This window comes from Nyctereutes procyonoides, unplaced genomic scaffold (genome assembly GCF_905146905.1).
Source record: "Nyctereutes procyonoides isolate TBG_1078 unplaced genomic scaffold, NYPRO_anot_genome, whole genome shotgun sequence".
NCBI classification, from domain to species: domain Eukaryota; kingdom Metazoa; phylum Chordata; class Mammalia; order Carnivora; family Canidae; genus Nyctereutes; species Nyctereutes procyonoides.
The window spans coordinates 9,302,596-9,311,281 of record NW_026575048.1 but is presented as its reverse complement, the minus strand read 5'-3'; positions in this window follow the sequence as shown (position 1 = coordinate 9,311,281).

Genomic DNA, 8,686 nt, shown 5'->3' with positions numbered 1-8,686 from the left:
CCTCCCCTTTCTTCATCTTAGCACTTCCTTACTTTCTGAGGCCACAGGACGCTGTAGGCTCATTCAATTCTAATATGTACGTGCAGTGGCATCAGAATTGTTCATTTGTACCAGTGAAAACAATTTTATCAACTAGAATACAGTACTTTTATTTATTTTTTAAAGACTTTATTTATTTATTCATGAAAGACACACAGAGAGAAGCAGAGACATAGGTAGAGGGAGAAGCAGGCTCCATCCCAGGATCCCCGGATCAGGACCAGAGCCAAAGGCAGACGCTCAACCCACTGAGTCGCCCAGGTGTCCCCACAGTGCTTTTCTATATAGTTCTCTGTGATCAAGCTCCGTGTAGGGCCCCCAGCTCAGTGGGGAGTCTGCTTCTCCTTCTGCCTCTTCCCACTACCTGTGCTCTCTCTCTCTCAAATGAATGAATCAAATCAAAACAAAACAAAACAAAGTGTAGTTCCCTGTGCTTTTAGCCTTACAGACACTACTCATTTCCAAATTGCCAGTCCACACATTTCCCCAACCCCTTTAGTTAAGGTTATCTCATTTGTTTGTAATATAGTTATGTTACTAGACCAAAGTTCACATTCTATCCCTGGATCCCTCATTCTGCTAAGTATTTTTTTTAAATTTGTTTACATTAAAGTCTACTCTTGGTGCTATAAATTTCAATAGCTTTTGACAAAGGCATGGTGTTCTCTATCTACCATTAGCATATCATGCAGAATAGTTTCCCCCCTGAGAAATTTTCACGTGCTTCACCTTTCAACTTGGAAACCATTGTTCTTTTCACTGTCCCTAGAGTTCTCCTTTTCCAGAATATCATATAAATGTAATTATACACTCTGTAGCCTCTTCACATTGGCTTCTTTACTTAGAAGTATGAATTCAAGGCTCATTTGTATCTTTGTGTGGCTGGATTTTTTTTTTTTTTTTTTTTACAGCTGACTAGTATTGTGTGTCTGGATGAACCACTGCTCATTTCTACACTTTCCTACTGAGGGACATGTTGGTTGTTTCCAGTTTTTGGTGATTATTGACAAAGCTGCTATAAACATTCATCCCCTGGCTTTTGTGTCAATGTAAGTTTTTAAATCAGTTGGGTAAATACCTAGGAGTGCAATTGCTTTATTGCATGGTAGGATCATGTTTAGCTTTCAGAAGCCTGTGACAGACCATCTTCCAAAGTGCTGTGTCATTTTGCATCGCAACTAATCATGAATGAGTTATGCAATCATGATTGTACCTTATAGTTTGTGTTTCTCAACTGATGCATGGGTAGCATTGGAGTGAGAATTCTTTTTTATCAAGACTGTCTTGCACATTACAGGAGGGTTAGCATTTGTAGACTTCTGGTACTAAATGCTGGTAATAAAGATCCCCAATCCATGGTAGAGCCAAAAGCACCCTCACACAATTCCAACATCCTCAGGCAAGGGGGAAGTGTAGCATCCCATGCTAAAAAGTATTGATCTCTATGAACAGCTTATAAGCTTAGAAGAAACTTAAAAGCTTAGGTTGTAATATAAAACATCAAGGATGCTAAATTATCCCAACAATGTAAAAAAAAAAAAAAGTGTGCAAAATACTTTTTTTAAAAGCTAGAGAGGGGCAGCCCAGATGGCTCAGTGATTTAGCGCCAACTTTACCTGATCCTGGAGACCCGAGATTGAGTCCCACATGGGGCTCCCTGCATGGAGCCTGCTTCTCCCTTCCTCTGTGTCTCTGCCTCTCTCTCTCTGTGTCTCTCATGAATAAATAAATAAAATCTTAAAAAAAAAAAAATAAAAGCTAGAGAGATGATACCAACATGTCAAGGACAATCGGCTCTAAATTTTGGAACTATGAGTAATTTTTACCTTGATTTACCTCCTTTTTACCTCTTGATATAATTGGTATGCAGTACTCTTCTAAGATAAAAATATGTAAACATTATTCAAAAGTATTCTAATTACAAAATTATGAATAAGTAAGTTTATTATATTGAGTGAATTGTAAGTAGCTTTTTCTATGACAGATCTGTTCTTATTTCTTAACTATCCTTCCATTCTTTCCTGAACCCAGGCCAATGTGCTTCTCACACACTCCCTTTGATTGAAAATAGTTGACAAGACAAAAATGAAAGACAAGGAAAATGACAGAAAACAACCAGAAGGTTTTTTTTTTCTCCCCCATGTTCTGTGCACGCATGTTTCCAAATGGATTCTGCAGGGACAACAGACCATCTCAACTGTACCTTCCCTTCTCTAATGGTTTTGGAGTTTCCAAATGCAATTTACAGTGTCAGCATTTTCTATTTAAGATATAGATTTTTTTTTTCACATTGTGTTTCAGAGAGAAAGAGGAAAAAAAAGAGCAAAGCTAGCAATATAATGCATGTTGAGAGGGGAAGGCTCTTTGAAACTGTTTTAACATCTTATAAGACAGGCAATTTTAGCATAAGACATTTTGCCTGGCAACCGTTACCAGTGGATTCTGAGTGCTAAGGGAGATTTCATAGAATATCATATCTTGGCTATTTTCCACTCACTGATGAAAACTAGTTGGACACATTTACAAGAGCAAAATGATGTCTATAGGGACTACTAAGAACATTTTCAGCTGAGTTTGGAAAAAGAATGGACTTTTGTGCCAGGCAGCTCTAGGTTATAAATACTTCTCTGCTGCTTTCTAGCTCCATGACCTCAGACAAGACACTCAATCTCTCCGGGCCTCAATTTCCTTATCTTAAAATGAGGATTGTGACTGGGTTATTGAGAAAATTAAATACGCAAGGTCCCCAGCACCCTTGTAGACATTAACTTTGTCTTCTTAATATATTTCCGGGACCTAGAATTGAGAGAGGAAATTAATTTCACTCAGCATCAGATCAATGTTTGCTGCTGCTTTGGAAATTAGCTCTTTAGGAATTGAATATTTTCTTACTGTATAGGGGGAAAATGAATTCTATTCCATACACTTTACATGGATATCTGTTATCTATTGCTTTATAACTAATCACCCTAAATCTTAGAGGCTAAGAATAATAACAAATTTATTATTTCTGATGATTCTTTGGGCCAGCCGGTCAGTTCTCGTGGCCTCGCCTGGCCTTTGTCTTGTGTGTGCATTGAGGCAGAGGTTCAGTTGGGGCAGAAATATTCAAAATGGCCTCATTTAAGGTCTGGCCTTCTGGTTTTCTTTATTTGGTTTTCAACCTCTAATAGCCTAGACTGAGCTTGTTTCTATGATGGTGAGGGTCTTCCAAGATGCAAGTACAGAAGCTGTAAAATCACTTTTCCCCATTCTAGTACCAAAACAAGGCACTTTTCCCCATTCTAGCCCAGCCTCCAAGGGTGGAGAGAAAGGTGCCATCTCTTTATAAATGGGGCTGCAAATGGGCTTTTAATAATTATCACAAATGCTTTGTGACAATGACATGATGATTTCACATCAATTAAATACTAGATAACAAATTTAGAAAGAAGTAATGCATGATAGTTAAAGGTGAAGTTTCTGGAATCAAACCACCTTGATTAGAATTCATGCTCTCCCTGTTCCCACTCAAACTAAATTGTGTAACCTTGGGAGAGTCACTTGATTTATTAGTTTCCTATTGCTGTTCTAGCAAATTACCAAAAACATAGTGGCTCAATCAACACAAATTACTTTTCTTATAGTCTTGGGGGTCAGAAGTCCAAAATCAGCATGAGTGGGCAAAAATCAAGGTGTCAAGATCCTCAGGAGGATCTGGGGTGGATCTTGCTCTTTGCCTTTTTCAGCAGCTGGGGGCTGCCTGCACGCCCCAGGCCACAGTGCTGCCCCACTTAGCCCTGGACTCCCATCTGGAATACACCTGAGCCTGGTCCTCATGCCCCTGTCCTCCTAGAAGGATCCTTGTGATTAGATTTGACCCACCTGGTTAATCTAAAATAATCTCTCCATCTCAAGATCCTTAATTTAATCATATTGACAAAGTCCCTTTTGCCAGGTAAGGAAACATATTTGCAGGTTCCAGGGATCAGGATGCAGACATCTCTGTTTCACAGGAGGGGTAGGAAGGTGTGGGGTTTGGGGGTGGGGATGGGGGAGGTGGGAGGTGCGTTATTCATGTCACAACACTTGGGCAAGTTGAATTCCATGCCTTAGCTTTCTTACCTGTTAATGGGGGTAATATAGCTACTCCATAGCTTTGCTATGATACATATGGTATCTGCAATAGAGCCTGGCACGGAGTAAACTCCTTGTAAGTAGTAGCTATTATGACTCTCACTATTATTACTCTTTCCCTCAGCTTATTTAATGGGGAGCAAACACCCAAACTCAGTGTCCTGGCTGAACATGCATTCTGAAGCAATCGCTCATTTTCTGAATTGATCATTTTGATACAGTCTAAGTCACCGATTTATGTAGCCCCATCAAGAAACAGTGTCTGGTAAAAAGCTGGTAGAAATAGTTCAAATGTAGCAAAGGGGCTCAAAATGAACTTTAAAAAACCATATACTATGAAAAGGAAAAGTTTTCTTCTTAATAAAACATTTTGTGAGGGCTTTCTACGTGCCACCGTGCTGAGGATTTTCTCACATGCTGTCCTATTGCTCTGAAAAAGTCTTTCATTATTGGTGACTTCCTCACCACAGTGCACGTTGTTTTCATCTTTCAAATGACAAAACCAAAGCTCGAATGGTTGAGGATTCTGAGGTCCCGAAGTGGTTTAAGTCACTCTCATTATGAAAATCCTGTTCTTATCCAATCCAGCTGGGCTGCAATAAAAGGAATTTTTATTAAATGACTATAAATGCATATTGCAGTTTGCGTTCGCATTTGAGACACTGTTGGGCTTTTCTTCTCTCAACTTTCCCAAATAAATAAAATAGAGGAGGGGAAATCTAGGATATGAATCTTTTAGGCACATAGTCTTCCTGGCACAGACTGGAGGCAGCCAGAAAAGGCATTTCTATAAAAGCTCACAAAATACTTAGGCAAATCTTAAAGTTAAACAAGGCACTTAGTCCAAGCCACTTAATTGCATCTCAGAAAAATGAGCATAAAGAAAGGGTTTATTGATGGGCATGGGGAAAGAGGGGGTGGATGGAAACAGATTTTCCCCAAAGTGGGCTGCCCCCAGCCTGGGTGGTCCTCACAAACTCAGATACTGACTCAGGGCTTGGGCTTGGGCTCTAATGCTATTGCTTACAGGATATTTTGGGGTTTGGAGGTGAAAGAAGGAGAGTGCAGAATAAATCCAGAAGATATTTAGGAGACTGGCTGGGAAAGATACATAGTGGGAACAACTCATATATTAGTTATTTGTAAAATATTCACAGAAACCAAAGAGGATGGAAATTCAAGGAGAAGCTGCAGATGACTGGATATATTAGGCCTTTTATAGTTTCATTTATATAACAAGGCTGAGAGTTAAGTAGTATCCCCATTTTACAGGTAAGAAAATAGAGTCTAATTAACTTTGCCAGGGTCACAAGGCTGGCATGTGGCGGAACTAGGAATAGATTCTAGTCCTAATTGCTCTGAATCCAATATAATTCCAAGAACATCAAATACATGTGCTTGCCCCAAAAATGTTCACCTGTTTTTCTTACCACTGCAACATCTGGAGGTACTGTAGCGACCAGGGTACCCACAGAAAACAGGCTCAAAAGCATAAGCAAAGGCTGTTTAATGAAGGGCTTGTGTATAGAGGAGTGAACAGCATTCAGAAAACCAATAAGGCATGGCCACAGTCTTCATCCTCACAGGGAGGAGGTACTGTCTCTAGGCCTGGAGAGACAAGAGGAGGAAGCAAAGTGAGAGAACCCAAGACAGCTGGAGCTGTGGGGGAGGGGCTGCCCAGCAGGAATCGTGTGTTGGTAGAGATGTAGTTATTTTCTAGACATCTGCCTGAGGAGGCCAGGAGATGTGAGGATAAACCCTCAGACATCTCTTCTTCTCCAGCCTCCAATATCCCACCAGGCCCTCTGCTTCCTGAAGCCAACCTAAAGTTAGAAGTCAAAGGAATTGAAGGTGCAGAATGTAGCTCAGGGTCCTGGAGCACGATGAGAAGAGACTGTATCTAGAAGAATCAACAGAGAACATCCAGCTCATGTATTTCTCATTGTAACTGTCAACGGCCCAATCTAAGAGGATAAGTCGAGTTCCATTTTGCCCACTTTCTGACAGTCCTTTTTTTTTTTTTTTTTTTTTTTTTTTAGCCCATGAACCCACCGATGATTAATAAGCTAAGGCTGAATCAATTGCCAAACAAGTTTTCTGGAAAAAGCTGGAGAAGTTTTCTGGGAAGTGTGGTGATAGCTATTTTGAGGAACTGGAAAAGAAATATAGCCGATTTTGCTATGTGGGGGAGGTAACAGGGTTGAGGGAGGAAAGCAGAAGATGTTCTGGTTGTGTCCAGAAGATGCCACTGAGGGATGTCAAATCTAAGGTTCTGTTCTTCCCAAACAGCACTAGACAACCAAGTAACCATGCATTAGGGACTACAAGGAAAAGACTGGAAGGAAAACAGTAGAAATGCCATCAAGGAGGAAGACTGATTAAAGAATAGTGAGTGGAAAAATAATGCATCGGGTGGTTTATACAGTAAGTTCTAGGAACTCAGGGCACAATGGCTGTTTTTTTTACTATTCTTGGACATCCCAGAAAGTAAGTAAGTGTGGGTCCCCCAGGTCACACTTCAATGCTTAGATTATATTTGGCCTCCTATCTGTGATCTGCTTTGATGAGTCGAGTTGCACATTCCACAGCATCTGGCACGGATCTCAGCCACAGAGTTCATTTCCTTTCCCCAGTACTGTTATCATATGACATCATTCACTTCAGAACTCCATCCTCTTGAGGTCCTACCCGAGTGGTCTCTCTGGTTTGGCAAAGCTGGTCATGCCTGGGACCAACTCTTTGAAACTTTTCAGGGCACCCCATTTTCTCTGGGGCACAGCCCAAGTTCTTAGCAGAGAATTTAAGGCCCATCTAGGATCCAGTTACCTCTAGTATTCCCCAGACTTACTATGTTGCCCCTTCTCCTTGTATTTTGAAACTTCAGTCCCCTGTATTTGGAAAGCCCTTTAATATAAGGCTCTCCTTCAGACTCTAATTCTCTCAGAGTTCTGTAATGGTCACAGGATGCCAGGAGAATCAAAGACGCTGGCTCCTGGGCTAAATATATTCTGGAGAGGTAATTTCTTAGCGATGCTACACTGCTCCTGAATGGCAGAGTAGTATCTCAAGGCATGGTATCTTGACTCAGTTTAGTGTTCTGTGTATATCTAAGTTGTATCTTAGCTTTGAAGTTTTGGGTTCTACCCTTTAAAGTTTTAAAGTTTTGCAATTACAAGATTCATTTGAAAATTAACCTACTGATACTTTTAATTGACATGGGAAATCATAAGATTCTTCCCAGATTAAATATCTAAAAATTCTATTTCGTTTTCCACGTCCTCATGTAAGGATGGGCATATGGAGAGCTATTTGGGATACTCAGATATTGTCTTAATGCTCTGTTCCATTTTTCTTCTTCTTCTTCTTCTTCTTCTTCTTCTTCTTCTTCTTCTTCTTCTTCTTCTTCCTCTTTTTTTTTCTTCTTTAGCTCTTTTGGTTGTTCCCTTGGGCAACCTTATTTTTGCAGCTGGGGATAAATCTGGCATTCTATTCAACTTTAACTTCAAAGAGAACCTGAGAATGTCCTGGTAGGGTGGTCTTTGAACATTAATATCCTAGAAAGATAGAATAGGTGTCATGCATTTTGTTAAATTCTGTTTGCACACAAGTAATAAAATATAATCTTAAAGGGACACCTGGGTGGCTCTCTGGTTGAGCGTCTACCTTTGGCTCAGGTCATGATCCCAGGGTCCTGGGATCGAGTCCCATTTAGGGCTCCCCGCAGGAGCCTGCTTCTCCCTCTGCCTATGTCTCTGCCTCTTTCTCTATGTCTTTCATGAATACATAAATAAAAAATATTTTAAAAAAATAAAATAATAATTGGAATTGCACAGGGATTCATCAGTAACTTGATTTGGATATCACCTTTCAGCAATAGAGTAAGAGATTAAAGAAACAGAAATTCTCATATTTTGAAATGAACATGATGTAGGTACTGGCTGCATAACAACGATGCCAAATTACTATGTAAGTCAGGCAAAAGATACTTACCCAGATATTTGGCCTAGTGTATGGCACCATCCTGCCAGTTTGGTGAAATAGCAATTTAAAGAAATGTAAAACAAGGTATTTGAGGGTTTTTTCTTGTTAATTCAGGCCAAATTGTTAAGCTAGAAACATAGCTAAACGTCTAAAGTGGAGTAAACTAAACTATGGATTCTACATTTGCAGTAGGATAGATCCCGTGATATGATCATTGTCTACAAATATCTGCAGGGATATTGGCCAGAGAAGAGCTAGCATATCCTCCTTGGTCCTGGAAGTCAGGACCACCACTAACAGGTTAACATTACAGGCCATTAGATTTTAAATCCAGTTAAGTAAGAACAATCTAAGGAAATTGTTAAAAGCAGAACTGACTACCTCTGGAAGCAGCAAGTTTCCTATTATAGGGGGTATTACAACAACAACAAAAAATATAGATATATCTCTTTACATCATTTACACAATTTTAGTTTTAGAGACAGGGACTGAGCTGCCTGGGAAAAAAAAAAGAATGTATTAATCTCTGCTCATTTTCCTCTTTGCTGTG